General features: G+C 42.6%; 1 protein-coding gene across 2 annotated transcripts in view; it reads left to right on the top strand.

Moving 5' to 3' along the window:
* Positions 1-13,585, top strand: part of grnb (granulin b) — a 78,934-nt gene that overhangs the window by 19,641 nt on the left and 45,708 nt on the right. The gene's annotated exons all lie outside the window — the stretch shown is intronic.

Here is a 13,585-nt window from a genome sequence, read left to right as displayed (position 1 = left end):
CTTTTAAATGTACCTGTCACAACTACTTTTTCTGGCAACTTGTTCCATATACCCACCACGCTCTGTGGTAAAAGTTACCCCTCTGGTTTCTATTACATATTTCCCACATTCACTTCAACCTACGTCCTTGATTCCACTCTTTTACCAAATCTGTTCCCCTCATGATCTTGCATGCCTCTATAACATTCTTGCTCAGCTTTGCTCTTCACAGAATAAAGTTCTGGCTTGCCCGGCCTCTTCCCCATAGCTGTAGCCCTCGAGTCATGGCAACATCCTTGTAAATCTTTTCTGCACCCTTTCCAGCTTAACAACATCCTTACTGTAATAGGGTGACCAAAACTGAACACTATTCCAAATGCAGCATCACCAATGTCTTGTACAACTGTAACATAACATCACAGCCTCTAAGCTCAATATACCCTGTCTGACGAAGGCCAATGTACTGTAAGCCTTCTTGACCATCCTATCTACCTGTGATGCCACTTTCAAGGAACTATGTACCTGGACTCCTAAATCCCTTTGTTCTACAATGCTATTCACTGTGAAGTTCCTGCCTTGTTTTGACTTCCCAAAATGCAACACCTCACACTTATTCCTCAGCCCACTTGCCCAACTGATCCTGCTGTAATATTTGATAACCATCTTCGCTATCTGCAATACTACCCTCTTTAATGTCATCTTCAAGCTTATTAATCGTGCATTCTACATTCTCATCCAAATTTTTGACATAAACCACAACCAGCAATGGGCCGAGCACTGATCCCTGAGCCACACTACTAGGCATGGGGCTCCAGTTCATAAAATAACCTTCCACCATCACTCTCTGCTTCCATGAAGCCAATTCTCTATCCAGTTGTTTAAGAAGGAAGTGCAGATGCTGGAAAATCGAAGGTAGACAAAAATGCTGGAGAAACTCAGCGGGTGAGGCAGCATCTATAGAGTGAAGGAAATGGCGCCAGTTCAGTTCGCTAGCTCTTGCTGTATCTCGTGCAATCTGACTTTCCACAACCACTAACCACGCAGAATCTGATCAAAAACCTTGCTCGGCCAAATAAACAACTTTATCAACCTCATCAACCTATTTGGTTACTTAAAACAAAACTCAATCAGATTCATAAGATACAATCTCTCATGTTCATGCTGACTATCCATAATCAGCCCAAATGCACAGAGGTGAAGCTCACTGAGGTATAGTTCCCTGGCTTTTCCTTGCAGCCTTTCCTAAATAGAGGCATAGCATTAGACACCCTCCTGTCTTCTGACACTGCACCCATGCACAACGATGATTTGTATATCTCAGCCTGGGCTCTTGCAATTTCTTTAGCTTCCCACAGTGTCCATAAGATTTATCTGCCTTCATACACCTTAGGATGTCAAGCATCTCCTCGACTGCAAATCAAATTGTCCTTGAGACTCTTCCATTAGCTGTCCAAAGTTCCCCAGTCTTTGTCTTTCTCCGCAGTAAAAGCAGAGGGGAAATACTCATTGGAGACCTTGACCGTCTCCTGTAGCTCCATACACACAGATGACTACTTTGATTTCTGTGGGACTATAATTTCCCTGTTTTCCTTAATTTACATAAAATCTCTTCGGATTATCCTTAATATTATCTGACAGAGCTATCTCCTGCCTCCTTTTTACCCTAATTTCCTTAAGTACTGTCTTCAGTTCCTGTAATTCCTTTGTGCCAGCTGCCGATTGGCATCTCAAGTCTTTTTCCTGACAAGAGCCTCGATTTCTCTCGTGATCAAAGGATTTATCATGTCATTGGTGAACATTTTTAAATAATAAAAATTGAAAATGATAGCTGTCAAAGTGTTGTGTTGAATTTAATTAGTACATGTGTCAGAGGATATGGGGAGATGGCAGGAGAATGGGGTTAGGAAGGAGAGATAGTTCAGCTGTAATTGAATGGCAGAGTAAACTTGATGGGCCAATTGGACTAATTCTGCTCGTATCACATGAACTTATGAATTGATGGCCAAAAGATAGTGAATTTGAAAGTGCAGGTGGAAGTAATTATGTAAAAAAAAATGAATATCTTCAGAGTACCTTCACTTTTACCCTGAAGACCAAACATTTTTTGGGGCATAACCATATGAAGTGGGTAAGCAAAGATCTTAGAGCAGAGCAAGATGGGTTACTCTCACGCAAACGTGTAGTACGCTCATGGGCAGATTCATCGGTGATTATAGGACCCATTTTAGCAACCATCCCGCCATCTTGTTCCGCCATCTTGCTCCGCCATCTTGCTTCCGGCCAAAGATCGGATCTTTGTTTCCGCAGCGGGGTGAGGGGGTGTGTGTGCGGGGCAGCGGGAGGGGGGGGGGGGGGGGGAGGGCAGAGGGTAGTGCGGCCCGGGAGGGGGGGGGGAGACATTGTAGTGGGGGGGCAGTAGTGTGGGGGGGGGCGAGGGAGGGGGGGGGGGGGGGGGGGGGGGGGGTAGAGAGAGAGAGTTGAGGGGTGGGATAAGGCCTAGTGTGTGTGTGAAGGTTTACAATGTTTCTTATTTAATGTCCCTTGTCTAGTCTGAAATAAAGTTCATCATTGGATCAGAAGAAATATAATTGTGTGTGTTATATGATTATATACATTTATATCGCATTCATGTATGTGTGTTTATAAACATTTTATTCTTTAACAAGAATTAACAGAATTATGAACTAACAGAATTATGAATCTAACCCTATATCACACAAAAACTTCCCCCGCAATGTCAATTACCCTGCGAGTCGGGTCGGGTAGGTTCCGGTTACTACAAAATCAACTCAAACACTGCTTGTGAGCCATTTAAAAATAAATGATTTAAAAAACATTAAAAAAAGACAATTACCAGAGTCAAATTTTATTCTTGACAAGAAGTATGAACTGACAGAATTATGAATCTAACCCTATATCACACACACAAACTGTTGCCCCGCAACATTGATTACACTGCGAGTCGGGTCGTGTCAGGTAGGCTCCAGTTACTAAAATGGGCGATGAAAAATGCCCAGGATCCCCTCCGTAGCGTACTACACGTCAGCCCATTGTATTTCGCAGGAGTGGCCTATCTTGCTCTGCTCTAGGATCTTTGTGGGTAAGTAGCATCATTTTCAAATTGCTAACAAAAGTAACATTGAGTTTGCTCAAGATCTTGAATGATATTGGTTTTTCCATCAGTGTTCTTGGGTATTAATATTTGATGTATCTATGTTTGTAAATGCAATCCTTGACATTTCTGTCCACATTAAATGGATTTAGTAAGCAAAAAGGACAGATACTTCTAAAAGCTTAAGTTGGACCTCAGAGAAAAGGGAAATGTGGAACCTAAAGGGCCTGTCCCACCAGCATGCGATTGCATGCATCTAGCACGATCAAAATTGGTGGCTTGAGGCGTACAGCCTCATGGGGCCGGTCCCACTTCCAACCGCGGAGCCATCTAGAGTTGTAAGGGGCCGGTCCCGACATCATACTCGCCAATCAGCTGGGCAGGAGGTGGGCCGACTGAATTTGGACATCGCACGGTGTCGGGCGGTTACGTCATCACGCAACGGCACGCCGGACGGTGACGTCATCGCGCAATGCCACCGCTAGGCATACACCGTCAAGATGCTGTGTACGGCGTCAAGAAGCTGCTAACGCCCGTCGAGGCGCTGCGTAAGGCCTCAATGTCAGTTTTTCGGAACCCCGCGCGATGTCGGGACCAGCCCCGCACAACTCCATACGGCTCCGGCAATCGAAGTGGGACCGGCCCCGCGAGGCCGTAAGGCTCAAGCGACCACGTTAGATCGCGCTCGCCGCATGCAGTTGCATGCTGGTGGGACAGGCCCTTGACTAAATGTATCTGGCTTGTGTTGAGTGTATTTTCTGTTGAATCATTGGTTAGGTTGGGCTGTGCTGAGCCAGGCTGGCTCTGTACTTTAAGCAGTCTATCCTGACCTGGGTAGTATTAGTGCCTGGTCAGTAGTTGGTGTTTCTTAATGCTATGATTTAAAAACAAGTTGAGGATAAATTACATGAGATTTTGGAGCGGCTTAGTCATTGGCATTGACAATTGATGTCAGCTGATGTTGATTTTTTTTTTGATTTGATTCCTTTATTGTCATTCAGATCTTTCGGTCTGAACGAAATTTCTTTGCCTGCAGTCATACACAATAATAATAATAATAAATAACAAAACATACAATAAACACAAATTAACATCCACCACAGTGAGTTCACCAAGCACCTCCTCACTGTGATGGAGGCAAATGTCTTAGTCTCTGTCTCTTCCCTCCTTGTTCTCCCTCTGCGCTGAGGCGATCCAGGCCGAAGATGCCGCCCTCCAGTCCAGCGGACCTCCGAAGTGATGTCGCCGCTGCTAAAAGCCGGAACGCAGTCTCCACTCCGAGTCGGCCTGCCACAGCCTTGGCTCCGAGTCGGCCTGCCACAGCCTTGGCTCCGAGTCGGCCTGCCACAGCCTCGGCTCCGAGTCCCGCCGCCTCGGCTCCGAGTCCCGCCGCCTCGGCTCCGAGTCCCGCCGCTGCCGAAAGCTGGAACGCCGCATCAGCGAGTCAGGCCGCCGCCGCCTTAGCCCCGAAGTCGGCCAGCCTCGCGTTGTAAGTCCTGGCTGGTTCTGCCTCAAAGAGCCTCGAGGTCGGTCGCAGTTGGAGACCGCCAGCTCCGCCATTAGGCCTCAGCACAGACGGAGGCAGAGAAGGGGGATACGACAAGAAAAAGTCGCATTCCCCCAAAAGAAGAAGACAAAAAAAACATTTCACCCCCCCCCCCCCATAACACATCCTAATATATCAAAATTTAACTAAAACAAGACAAAAAAAACCAAAAAAAAGTAAAAACAGACGGACTGCAGGCGAGCAGCAGCTGTTCAACAGCGCCGCCACTTCCGGACTTGATGGAGGATGTCAAGTTCCAGGATGTTTGGAGAACAGAATTGGAGGAGCACAGATAGAGTAAATGAATGTAGAAATAACGGACTGCAAATGCTAGTTTACAAAAAAGGTCAAAGTGCTATAGTAACTCAGTGGATCAGCCAGCATCTCTGGAGAACATGGATAGTGATGTTTCTGGTTGGGTCTGAACAATGGTCCTGACACAAAATGTCTCCTATCAATCTTCTCCAGAGATGCTGCCTGACCTGCTGAGTCTAGCACTTTATTTCATTTTTCATAATGAATGAATGTAGGACCAGAATAGTTCAAGTTAACGGGAGGTCGAGGCCATGGAATGACTTTGAAATGGGGATAAGATTTTTTCAAATAACTGCCAGAAAGCAGATAATGAACATTGTTATGAATTAATATATTTTAGGATAATGATTGGCATAAGCAACCAATATTTGATAACCTTAAGTTTATCTTTATTGAAGCCAGTCAACAATGAATGGCAGGTACAACAGCAAGTGGTCATACCATGGTCATGTTCTTAAAGGTATACAAGTTCAAAATATTGTTATGTCACTGGAATAAGATTCGGACATGAGCAAGAGAAAGTGAGGTGTAATTGGATGTAATCAGTGAGTATGTGCAAAATATTAGATTTTGCTGAAGAACAACATGTAGATAAGTTCATTGGCAGGATTGGTCCCTGGTAGACACCACAAGGAAGAAAGAATCTTTATTTACCAAGCACCTTTTAGCACTTTGACTATAATCAGCTTTATGAAAGTTAAATGAAATCCTTTTGAAGTAAAGCTACAGTTGTGCCTTTGCTGCTTCTGATGTAGTGATGAAAGTTTAAAGTTTGTGCAGTCAGCCTCTCTGAAATATAAATTGACCTGAAAACAAGTCATTTAAAATGGAGGTGCACAAATTTCTTGAGGGTAGTATTCTCTGACACAGTGGATGGTGAAGGCTAAATCATTACAAATATTTAACTTTGAGATAGTTGTCAAATCCGCTTTCAATATTATGTATGGGAATTTGTATAGAAGAGTTAAGGCCAGCGTAGATCAGCTGTGATAATTTAAAATGGTGGAACAGGCATGAAGAGCTGGGTCTCTGCCAACTCTTGCTCCTATTTGCTTTTGTTCTCGCGTAATGTGGAAACTCCCTTGCAAACCATTTATCAATCTTCTCTATTGCCTCAGCAGTGCTGGAAACGAAACTAACTGATAGAGAACTTGAATGTTATGGAAACTGCTGTGAACTGTGTCTAAAAACTTTCTCAGTTGAGGTGAATTAAAACTGCTGGAATAGTTTCTGAAGCAAGTTAACAAACAGTAAGCTTAACTACAGTCTCTGCATCACTGTTTGACCTGACCATGATTATCACCCAAACTGAGAGTAGACTAATGTGACTTTATACATGCTAGATGGAATTTAATGCAGAAAACTGAGAATTATCTACATTAATATTTTAGACTTTTGCTTTGGTGATACAATGTGGAAAAAAGCCCTTCGGCACACCGAGTCCGCGCCGACCAGCAAACATTCCGCCCACTAACACTATCCTATACACTAGGGACAATTTTACAATTTTTACCGAAACCAATTAACTTACAAACCTATACATCTTTGGACTGTGAGGAAACCGGAGCACCTGGAGAAAACCCACGTGGTCACAGGGAGACCATTCAAACTCTGTGAAGATAGTACCAACAGTCAGGATCGAGCCCTGGTCTCATGTACTATAAGGCAGCAACTCTACTGCTGCACCCCTGTGCTGATCTGAAATTCTCGAAGGGGATGTGTTAAGAATAGTAATTAAATAGTACAGTTTAGAGTGTCATGCATAATTTTTGAAAATCGCTGTTTTTTCTTTTTGAAAAATGAACAGTAGATGTTTGTTATAATCAGACACAAAAATGAACAGTGAATTAAATCAGCTGCAGAATTTGGGTCTCGGTCCTTTATATCCAAATCTGGGCTGCACACAAGTGGAACGGTTGCAGGCTTTTGCCATGTGCCAGAAATGAGCAATGGTGTCCTCTGTTGCTTGGATGTTAAAGCACTGATATAAGTTATAGGATATGGCTTGAAGTTTCAGGCTGGATTTCCAGGACTAAACTTCTAGATACTTTATTACAGTGCATGCTGGGTTGCTGCATGGCCTCATCTGAAAGATTGTATTTAAGACAAGGTTTCATCTGCTGTAGGTTGAACATAAAAGAACAAGTGGTATTGTTTTGAGACAATAAGATGTGGAAATATTAGGCCATTCAGCCCCTTGAGCCTCCCCTACCATTAATAGGATCATGGCCGATTCCATATTCAATATCACTCTTTTATTCTTTGCTCATAATTTCTGAAATCTATCAAACACTCATTCCTCAGTCTTAAATGGTTCTGGGACCATGCAATCTTGTTATGGCTTAGCTTCATGAGATGTATCATTCACTCAGCATTTAGTGTCTAGTCTAAGATTCTCCTGCAGCATTTAACAACAGAAGCATAACTAGGCTGCTCTCCCCCTCGTGCCTGCCCTGCCATTCACTACGATCTGTCCCAGGCTTAATTTCCTTTGTGTCTGTTCCCCAGTCCTTTAGCTTTTAACGCAAAATGATCTAGGCTCCTTTTAAATGAGGTTAATTTCATTATTCTTCCATAATGAGCAAGGTTGCAGTTACCTTCAATATTCTACATTTTTAATATGTTGACCCCTTACTTAAGCTGTATCTCAGGGAAAAGTGCATTTGCCTTGCAACTTGTCTTTCCACCTAATTTTGTTGGTAAATGTGGCTGCATTCATTTATGCTGTACTATTAGCTTTGAATTGCCAACTGGAAAATGTCCCCCCTTATCTGTACTTGCTGCTTCCTGCTCATTAGTCATTCCTCTACCCATGCCAGTATATTGCCTCTAATAAAGCCCTTTGTTTCCTAACCTTCTGAGACACCTTCTGGAAAGCCGATTATGGGGCATTGGTTCCCCATGATCCACTCGGGTAAAGAGTTTGTTATAAAACTCTAAAGGGTCTTAGAATAGAATAGTTTCTTTATTGTCATTGTAACATGAACCATGTACAACGAAATTTAAAAATGTCAGCCAGTCAGTGCACCATTCAAACATTTCTAAAAGCTAACGATACATACAAGATAAAATATTAAAAGATAAACAACTAAAATAAATATCACGAAAATAGCACGCATAAACACCCAACCCTCCATCCTTCTGTGGATTTCACAGTGTACCACAGTCCCTTAGTATGTATCGCCCCTGCGTTCCTTGGCGGCTACATTTAGTGCTTTTATAGCAGTGGGGTAAAAACTGTTTTTTAGTCTGTTCGTCCTTGTCCTTGTAGATCTGTACCGTCTGCCTGACGGCCACAGTTCAAACAGGGAGTGTCCGGGGTGGGAAATGTCCTTTATGTTACTCTGGGATTTTTTGATGCAGCGGGAACTGTGTAAGTCCTCCAAGGTAAGGAGAGGGCACCCGACAATCCTCTGGGCGTTGTCAATGGCCCTCTGGAGCGCTTTCCTCTGAGCCGCTGTGCAGCTGGTGTACCACACGCATACACAGTATGTTAGTATGCTCTCAATGGAGCACCGATAAAAGGACAGCAGCAGTCTCTGAGTGATGTTATTCTTCCTGAGCACCCTCAGGAAGTGCAGTCTCTGCTGGACCTTTTTCAGCAGCGCAGTGGTGTTCACGCTCCCATGTCAGGTCCTCCTCAATATGGATTCCCAGGAAGTGGAAATCCGCCACCCTCTCCACACAGTCCCCTCTGATAATCAATGGTACCATGTCCGTTTTATTCTTCCTAAAGTCTATTATTAATTCCTTTGTCTTTAAGGTGTTGAGGAGCAGGTTATTTTCTTCACACCACACTGTCAGCTGCTCCGCCTCATCCCGGTAGGCGTACTCGTCCCCCCCCAGAGATGAGTCCCACCACCGTAGTGTCATCCGCAAATTTGACAATGGTGTTGCTGTGGTGGGCGGGGGTGCAGTCATGTGTGTAGATGGTGTAGAGCAGGGGGCTCAGTACGCAGCCCTGTGGAGAGCCGGTACTGAGGCTGAGGGCCGTGGATGTATGATGACCCACTCTGACTCTCTGGCTGCGACCCGACAGGAAGCTATTTATCCACGTGCAGGTGGAGTGTGGAAGTCCCAAGTCCCCCAGTCTTTGGCCTAAAGTAATCATTATTCTTGTATCTTGTAACCTTGTGTTCATTTATTTTCATTTTCTTTCATCCTCCTTAACTAAATTCTAAAATTTGTCTCCATCTTTCGATTTACTGGTTTATTTTGCCTCATGTTTTCTGTTTTAAGCAATGCTTTCCTTGGTTAACCATGGTTGATTCATCTGTCCAATAATATATTTCCTCATTTGGATATATTTTTGCTATGTATTAACGCTTGCTAACCTGCTTGCTAACTGCTTGCTAACCTGACTGCTTATTCCACTTGAGTCGTCCTCAACCATTGTAATTCCATTTTATTTAACTTCAATAGTTGTTTCTAGCCCAAGTTCCTTGTGTCGCCAATAGCTACAAACCCAACTGGGTCCAGTCACAAATACCATTGTTATCATAGCAGGTATCCTGCCCTGAGTGACTTGTCTTGACATCCTATCTAGAAACCAACCTCCCTTCTATTGACTCCATCTATACTTTATGCTGCCTCGGCAAGGCCACTCGTATAATCTAGGACGAGTCTCACCCCAGACACTTCCTCTTCTCCCCTCTCCCATCAGCCAAGAGGTACAGAAGTGTGAAAACACACACCTCCAGACTTGGACAGTTTCTTCCGAGCTGTTATCAGGCAACTGAGCCTTCCTATCACCACTAGAGAATGGTCCTGACCTACTACCATCCACCTCATTGGAGATCTTCAGTATATTATTTAATCAAGTTTTACTGGACTTTATGTTCGATACATCTCTGCATGTGCAATTATATTCGATACATCTGCCTTTCTCTCCCTCAAAATCCCATCTCCCTGCTCGTTACTCCTCCTACGTAAACTTTTCGACTGCCAGTAAGTTCTCTGAGGCTCTCATAGCTGCCCCCCACATCTCAGCACTAACGACCTAATTTCTTTATTCAATACCACTTGCTCTTCCATCCTGGATTCTGTTGCTCCTCATAAAATGAAAAAGCTTAAGCCTAAAGACTGGCCTGGCTCAATGACTCCACCAGAGCCCTAAGAAGAGAGTGCAGAAAATCAGAACGGAAGTATAAATCTGATAAGCTTCCAATTTCCTTTGAACTTCTGAGAAACAATCTTCTCAAATACCAGGAAGCAGTAAAGTCTGCGAGAACACAATACTTTTCCGACCTTATTTCACAAAACGCCCATAACTCCAAGGTCCTTTTTAGTACCATTACCTCTGTCATATGTCCTGCCCCCAGTACCAGCTTAGCTGGCTCCCCTGCGAAGTGCGAAGAATTAACAACATTTTTCACCAGCAAAGGTAAGAAAATCAGAACAGATATTTCCCCTCCCATCCGTGACCTATTCCCCCTGAAACCCAACAACCAATCAAATCTACTCGGCCTTATTCACTGCCTCGAGGATATAAAGTGTTGGATGATCCAGAACTTCCTCCAACTAAACAAAAGCAAGTCTGAGGTCATGCTACTCGGCCCCTCGGACTCCATCAAAACTTAGCAGGCAGCCTTGGATGCCTTACCCCCTTACTCAAACCTCACGTCAAAAACCTTGGCGTGATATTGCACTCCGCGTTGAAGTTTGACAAACAAGTCAATGCTGTGGTAAAAGCTAGCTTCTTCCAGCTTCGCACGATTGTTCCAAAACGCCGCAGCGAGACTTCTTTCAGGCACCCGAAAAAGAGACCACATCACTCCGATTCTGGCCTCTCACCACTGGCTCCCAGTGTGGTTCAGAATAAATTTCAAGCTCCTCCTTTATGTATACGAAGCCCTTAAGGGCTTGCCCCCACCTACATCAGAAATCTGCTAACCAACCATACTACCTCCAGGTCCCTCAGGTCAGCCGACTTGGGATAACTGACTATCCCGCAGTCCAGGCATAAGCTCAGGGGCGACCGTGCTTTTGCGGTTGCAGCACCTAGACTATGGAACAGCATCCCTCTTCCCATCAGAACTGCCCCCTCCATCAACTCTTACATCTAGACTTAAAACTTATTTTTACTCACAAGTGTTTCTTGAGGTCCTCTGAGAGAGCGCTGTATGTATTTATGTATGTATTGTTTAATCTATGTACCATTGTTTGTAGAACATTAGTACCTGCACTGATGTAAAGCACTTTGGTCAATGAGAGTTGTTTTTAAATGTGCTATAGAAATAAAGTTGACTTGACTTGACTTTATCTTGCACTAAACATTATTCCCTTTATCATGTATCGGGCTTGATTGTAATCATGTATAGGCTTTCTGCTGACTGGATAACACTCAGCCAAAAGCTTTTCAATAAACTAAACTAAACCATTAAGTATAATGGAATATTTTCCTCTTGCGTGGAGGAGAATGGCTCCAACAATTTGCAAGGACCTAAGAACCATCTGAGACCAAGTGTCCTATTTGATTTGCACTCGTTTGCCACCCAGTATTCATTCCTTCATATACAACTTAAGGTTGTTACTTGCCATGGCTTCTGCATCTCTTCCTAAACCTGTGGGGTTTTTTTGCCATCTGACAGTCAAGGGCAGCAGTTGCCTGGGAAACATCACCATCTGAAGATTCTTGTCTCAAGTCATATCATCTTGATTTGCAAATGCATTACCAGTCCTTCACTGTTGGGTCTAAATACTAGAACTCCCTATCCAATACCATAATACAATGGCTCAAAAAACACTGCCATCTAATGTGCGGTTAGAGATTGGCAATAAATGTTGGCCTCAGATGACCCTCAGATCCCAAAAATAAAAAGAGCAAAGGTGTGATCTATCTGATGTCTTTGGCAATGTGGATTCCTCAGTCCACTGGTTATTGCATTGCTATTTGTCATGACTTGCTATGTACAAAGTGTTACATTATTTTGTGGAAGTGTCAGGTTTTTTGGTTGGTCATTAAAGCCCTTCTTGATTGAATTTTCCTTTTAACTAAAAAATACCAATTTGAGGCTTTAGTGCAAAAGAATTGGGGATAAATGAGAATTGAGTGATCTGGAAAGCAATGACTGGAAATAAAATTCACTGTCCCCTTCAAAAAGGGAATTTGATCTTAAAATTCAAAATAATCCTTTTCAATAGTTCAACAGTACTTATTTGTCTTGTGTACAGTGAAATTCTTTTTTTTCATACAATTCAGTGGCAATCCAATATATAAGGAACAATCATACTATGTATCGTACGTTGCTGTGCAGGTTGATACAGAACTCTCTCAAAGCTTTAAGATGTGCATTATAGACTGTTTAAATGTTCGTCCCTGATCTTGTACATGTCCAGATTGAGAAGCTTACAACTCGCTAATCAAAGGGAAGAGCCTTAATGTTTTGACCTGACTCCACTTTGAGCTTGCTTACAGCCCCCATTTTGGTAGCTAATTTTACAAGCCAATTCCAAATGCAGTTCTGAATGCATGTCAATGCTTAATCTCATTGAGCAACGAACTCTTAAGGCAAAAGAATTGCTTCCTTAAGTCAAATGCTGTGGTGTCGACATGTTAAACGTTTAGCATCTCTTGTATGTGTTTTGGTAATGTGTATTTTAATGTATTGTCCTGGGTTTTCTTTTGATGATGCATCTTCCAAAAATGATGTTTCCCTTTTAAAACAAAACACGCTGCAATGACTTAAGCTCTTCAGCTTGTTTTGATAAATTATTGATTCTGCAGCAGCCTGGTGTTTTCTAGTATATCTGCATTCTTTATCCCAACGACTCTTTTGTTTTGTGTAAAGCCTCAACAGCAACTGTGATTATATGACATTTCAGCTGGGCTTAAATTTGTTCTTATAAAACATGTTTCCAATGGGCATCTCTGAGCAGGAGGAACCCTAGACTCTCCCCTTGTTTCCATAGTCAATATTGCCCATTGTCCCTGAACTGTATCTTCATTGAACTGTTGAATAAATTGATTTAAATGGATATTAACTCGGGTATTACTGAATTGAGCAAAGATCCATAAAGCTGGTTCAGCTTTGAGTAGAATGAAGGGGAAGTAGTTTTATTCAGTATTTGTAATGAGTAGTCAAAGGTACCTTTTTAGAGAAGGTGAATGCTCCTAAATTATACTTTCCTGATTTAAATAAATTTGCTCAACTAACGTGATTAAATTTGTGCAGTTTCATAATACTCATTTGAGATTTTTTTTTTCTTGAATACGGTTTAATAACTGCGAAAAAACGTATACTTAAATTCTGGAAAAAGATAACTGTCCCCATAGTGAAGATGTGGATCACTATGTGAAATGACAGAGCCACTACATCTAGAAAAAATAAGGTTTGTCTTGACTGACAAACCAGATCAATTTTCAAAAATATGGTCTCCTTTTATTGAATTTCTTCAACAACATAATGGTTGAACACAAACTCAAAACTGATGGTAGGGTCGGGTGAGCGGGCGTATGGAAGGGTAGTTGGATGTATCTCCGCTTCTTTTACACCTTTGTTAGTTCCGGGGTTTTTTTTCTTGTTTTTCTTTAAACATTTTTTTCTTTCTCTCTTTTCTTCTTTCTTTCCCTTTTTTTCCTTTTTCTTTTTATCCCATCTAGTTATTAGTTTATAAAATGTTAAAACTGAAGC

This window comes from Leucoraja erinacea, chromosome 27 (genome assembly GCF_028641065.1).
Source record: "Leucoraja erinacea ecotype New England chromosome 27, Leri_hhj_1, whole genome shotgun sequence".
Taxonomy (NCBI): Eukaryota; Metazoa; Chordata; class Chondrichthyes; order Rajiformes; family Rajidae; genus Leucoraja; species Leucoraja erinaceus.
The sequence above is the reverse complement of the archived record's forward strand: the minus strand, read 5'-3'. Positions and strand labels throughout refer to the sequence as shown.